Source organism: Anopheles coustani, chromosome 2, assembly GCF_943734705.1.
Source record: "Anopheles coustani chromosome 2, idAnoCousDA_361_x.2, whole genome shotgun sequence".
Taxonomy (NCBI): domain Eukaryota; kingdom Metazoa; phylum Arthropoda; class Insecta; order Diptera; family Culicidae; genus Anopheles; species Anopheles coustani.
In genome coordinates this window covers 49,613,175-49,618,858 of record NC_071289.1, presented here as the reverse complement: position 1 = coordinate 49,618,858, position 5,684 = coordinate 49,613,175, and the positions used below count along the sequence as shown (strand labels likewise).

Genomic DNA, 5,684 nt, shown 5'->3' with positions numbered 1-5,684 from the left:
TAACATTTTCCTCAATATCATCCCATGTTTTAAATGTTAAAAGCCTTGTTTTCAAAATCATATTTCACGCCAAACCATCTTTGCGAACTATCCAAGAGAATCATTTTTCACAAATAGTAATTTCTATTAACAAAATTGATAAATAATTTAATGTGTTACATTTTAATCTAATTAGTAATTGAGTCTTTTGAATACCGAATATTTTTATCAAAAAATTCGTAAAATAACAGCTTAGTGCAATGCAAAGTATTATAACTATGTTTGGGGCAGGGCATTAATTTTGCTAGCCCATGTGCATTATCTTCAAACTATTCTAAGGATTATCCTCTTTTGCAAAATGATCTTAACACTGGTACCTATCGCGAAAGCAGTCGATAAAATTTACCAACCCGCTTGATTATATCGACCGATAAATTTATCTACTCGAATTGGTATCGCGAATGTATTCAACTGAGCAGTCGGTAAAATTATAACAACCCATAAAAATACCTATCGAGTAGTTTCTCCGTCTGTCAAATTACCATGGAAACCTAGAGTTTGTTTACTTGTAACAACGTTACAATTAATGCGACTTCTATCGTATTGAGAAGCATTTTAGTTCGTGAAGCATCCAAAAGATTAGAATGATAAATTCATTATTCTTTTTAAAAGATGCGGAGAATGAAGAGGGAATAAATCTAGCAGCGTACCGTAGGCGATTGAAGAAGCATTTTGATCCGGTTGAATTGTCGGATAAAACGTAAGCGTATTGGCTCAACAATCGTTGCCGCTGTGTTAACATGTTCCTTTTTCAGCTTCATTAACAATTACCGAGTTCCGAAGAGGCTGTTTGAAGAAATCCTTGCCAAAGTGGAACTAGCATAAGCATAAGCGTGGGTTATCGGCGAAAGAAAAATTGGGAACAAAACTGCGATTTTTTTCACAAGGGTCGTACCAACAAGGTGTTGGTAACGATTTTACTATGGCAATTGCCCAATCTACTTTTTCTGAAACGCTTAATCAAACTCTAGCCTCGTTGGAATGTAAACTAGCGTATTTCATAACCATGGATATGACTGCCGACGAAAAAGCAGACGCCAGGAGATTTTTTATAAAAAATTACCTGTCCTTGTGTAGTCATGTGCACCGATGGAACTCACATCAGAATTGTCGCACTTTACGACAACCCAATCCAATATTTGAATAGAAAAGGGTTTTACAGTTTAAACGCTTTAAAGGTAAATATTAAATTTAACACTTCTTTATAAAAAGCTTATTGATAATGATCTTCTAGATATGTGACCACAGGCAAATGATCCTATTTGTAGATAATACAATACAAGCCCAATATCTTCATACTTAGAAGAAATATGAAACAGTGGTGACCGAACGATGAAGCTGTTGGGTTTGTCTATTTACATATGACATTCTTGTACCCAAAATTAATTATTTTTTTTATTGTTGTTTAGGGGACTCTGCTTATCCTTTAAAACCATGGATGATGAAGCAACGAATATTTCTATTTTTCTATGCCGATACGACAATCCAATCAATTGTAATTTGAATATAAAACTACATTAACTACCCGTGTAGGCGGTTACATAAAAAACAAATTTTAAAACAAAAAAAAATTTCACCAGAAAAATAATTTTTTTGATGGGCTAAAGTGATTAAAAAATAATAAGAAGCGAAAAATTAACACAGAATAACATGTTTACATATTTTTACATAAAATTTTCCACGGTCAACAGCTCTTTTCAGTATATCGGATGGGTTGAGGCAGTAGTTAAATATATCGGTCGATATAAAAAAAATGTTTCGTTCGCGATGCAAATTAAAGACTTTTTTAACAACTGCTTGATTTTTTCCCCACGATTTGTACGGTAGCCATGGCAATTGTACACGCGTTTTTACGGGTTGATAAATTTGATGCGTTGCGATACCATTCCGCCATTACTGTCATTATATCGGTCGATATGTTTATCGACCGGTTGTTAACTTGGTTCGCGATAGGTACCACTGTTCGCTTTTATATATGTTAGTTCATCAGTATTTTTTATCTTCTTCGACAGGGGAGGGTCCGGTCTCGGTTGGGATTCGAACCCACGCCGTCGAGGTGGTGAGCCTCGGCGCTCATGGGCCGATTTTCTAGCCGGCGTTACCGCTCGGCTGTCGCGGACCCCCCGTATTTTTTATGTTAACTTTAAAAAACTCAAAAATGCGACGTTTGATTACCTTTTCGTAATCAAAGCCCAATTCATTCGCAAATTCATCACACATTTGATAAGACATGCAACTTTTTTTGAAAAATAATAAAATTATTTCAACATTAAAATTTAAGAAAAATAAGGTGGGTAAATGATGGGGCCCTCGATAACTCGGGGCCCTAAGCAGCTGCTTAGTTTGCTTACCCTATGATCCGCCTCTGCATGTGTGCCTCACGTAATTATATATTTAACGTGTTCTTCAAAGTTAAAATTCAACATTATTTCTCTCGATTTGAGGTGACGCACATTTATGTAAATCGTGCAGTGCTGTACGAAATTGCAAGGCTGGAACATATACTTCTTCTTTTTCTTCTGTTTTACGATTTCGGGGTATATCCTCTTACGTTGATTCGAACACTATGTTCACTTTCACGTAATCAGAGGCGTATCGACTCTGTCCGAACTCCTATATAGAGGTTCGTCCTTTGGGAGATATATAGTAGTAGTTAGTTGGTCTGTTTTGATGGTAGTAGAGTGACAGTAGTAGTTAAGGTTGGTATGTGTTTCCATACATAATTTTTCTAGTGATAGGAAGGTGTTATATGTGAGGGGGCAACAGTATTATTTTTCAGAGTTTTTTACCCGGTAGAATGCTCAAGCGGTAACCTGGCGACACTCGTTTTTGCAGAAGCTGCATTTGAATGCTGGAGTTAATTGGTGAGATAATTTTCTTTGCATTTGGAGCATTTGGCAGATTTAGCTTTGTTTAGATTGTAGCTACACCTATTCTGCAACGAAAGGTATACAATGCAATCTAAAGATATACAATGGGTGATATAAATACCGTTATGTGAATTGTTCGTATTAGGTGTCGTGTCAAACTTTTATCGATGAAAGAATAAATGAGACTCCTGACTTCGTTTTCTTGTGCGATGATATACCTAAATTTATGCAATTGGTGATATATTAGTTCGGCAACGCAATCAACCTAGTGGTGCGGTATGAGGGGGGCCCACGGGGGTGTAATGTTAGAGATTTTACATTATCACAAATGACATAGAATGTATTAATTACAAATTCCTAATTGATAGAAAATTTGTGTTCGTCTCGCTTACGCACACGATTTTTTTCTGAAATAACTGAACTATAAGATGAATCATTAGCTGTTACTCTTACATTTGCAAAATCTGCGGGAAAACTCTGGATGAACACTGATCCTTGCAATAGCTCACATTCAACTGTTTGAGGCGTCTTGCTAGTAGCATTTATTTTCTGAAGCAGCGTGTTCCAAATTACGGCCATTAAAACAACCTCATATTTATTCATTTGATGGAGAAGCGTGTTTGTTTCATCTATTGTTATTGCTTTTTCATCTTTAGCGTTACAAATTTTAAGCAATGCATTTTTGATTTCTCCAAACCCGGGTTTTAAAGCTAAGACCGCGTCGACTCTAGTTGACCACCGAGTCATTGAATGATTGTTTTCCTTTTTCATTTTTTTTTGTTACAATTTTCCAAGGATGGGTTGAAGAGGTAAAAATGCGTTTTAGCTGAAAAAATTGCACTGCTGCTTATAATTTGTAGCTGTAAAATTAAAAATTGAATTTTATGAGTGATTTGCACATGGTATATTCCACTCATAGTACCTGCACTGTTCCGCTTAATGCTTGCGCAAAGGCTCAAGTATTTAGCAGACATATTGCAACGTCAAATGACTGTGCTCTACAGTTTGCAATCCCACACAACACGAAGTCGTATTAAGTTGAATAAATTGAATCTCATATTAGTCTATTTCGAATCGGAATCTCATTATGCATAGACAATGTACGGGCAATGTATATTCTTTGTTGCATATGATGCCGATTAAGAATGTAATATGATTTTCTTTATGCATACGTATAGATGAACGAGCAATGTACGGCTGATGTATATCGTAAGTCGTATATGATGCCGACTTAGAAAATATACGACTAAACATATACATTTTGAATAATGTACGGTTAGCGCCTCCACTTTTGTACGTATAGGCATTACTTTTGTATCATTTACGATTCAATCATCAGTCGATCTGTCAATCGGTCATATCGGTCGCGTTCCTTAATCGCTCCGCTAAAATTGTAAAATTTGTGCGTTAAATCAGTGTTGTTAACTATCGGATCTGCTCTTCGTTAGATAGTGATACATACTGTTCATAAATATCACTCACGCTTATTAGCAGCCTCTTCACATTATCACGTTAGTTCGTTATCCTTGGCGTCTGTGTTTTTGTTCGAGCCAGGCCTGAGCTAGAATGGCGTCCGTTTGTTTTGCCTGTGCTAATGAATTTGCCCCAGACGCGGCTACGATGCGATGCTGCTATTGTGAAGAACTTTTTCATGATTCCTGCACCACTTTGCCTGACGATATGGTGACCAATATCAAGCTACGGCACGATGTTCATTGGAGCTGTCCTGGCTGCACCAAAGCTCTTGCCAATCCAAGGAGCAAAGTTATGAAGGAGGTCGGCCTACAGGCGGGGCACGCCTCCGCGATTAGCTCAATCGTTTCATCACTGAAGGACGCTATCCTCGAGCCGTTGTCCACCGAAATGCGTGCCATGGTGGCCCCATGGACCCGGGCCCTTCCCACTCTTTCGGAACCGGCTGATGGTCTGACCAATGGATCTCCACGGCGTCGTGGGCCTTCTTCAGATGCTGTGCGTAATTCGGCCTTTTCAACCATCCGGCGGGCTCAACCTCAGGAATTGTTCGAGACTGTCGCTGAGAAGCCCATTGATTATGCTCGCGCAGTGATCACCGGTTCCAGCATTTCCTCACCGAGCCTAGTTGCCTCCCAGAACGCCAGGCCCCTGCGCTTCTGGTTGCATCTTATGGGCGTTGCACCGAGTGTCACCGTCGATCAAGTTGTCGCGTCGGTGCAACGCAGGCTTGGCACTGACGATGTGATAGCATTCTCTCTTCTGGCGAGAAATGTGAATCCGGCAACTCGCAGTGCTCTCTCCTTCAAGGTGCGGATCCCCATATCCTGCAGTGAGAAAGCTCTCTCTTCAGAAACTTGGCCTACTGGTATCCGTGTCCGGGAGTTTGTGGTCCATTCACGCCCAGAGAATCGCTTTCGTCAACCATCTCCATCTCCACCAGATTCGCCACTCTCACCACTATCGTCCCGCCGTGATACTGGGCGTCATCAACACACTGCTACCCAACACGTAAACAGAACACTTATACACTCGGGCACACCTTCCACTTCAACACCTGGCACCAACTCATTCACCGCTCCTGGTCATCCTTCGCACACCACGTTACCCGCCGCTGACCCGCCACGCAAAAGGAAACGAGGGCCGGCTCCTGATATCAGCCCGAACCAGCCCAAACTGGATACCTTCTTTCGGACAAAGTAATCGGGATGGCATTTCTTTCATTAATCAGAATCCTGCCTTAACTGCACTCCCGATTAACCCACAATCATCGCCTCATACACTCACCATTACGAAAACAAC

General features: G+C 39.9%; 1 pseudogene; it reads left to right on the top strand.

The window, feature by feature from the left end:
* The first annotated feature begins 623 nt into the window (after positions 1-623).
* LOC131264541 (putative nuclease HARBI1) lies at positions 624-1,247 on the top strand (annotated as a pseudogene).
* Positions 1,248-5,684: the final 4,437 nt, after the last annotated feature.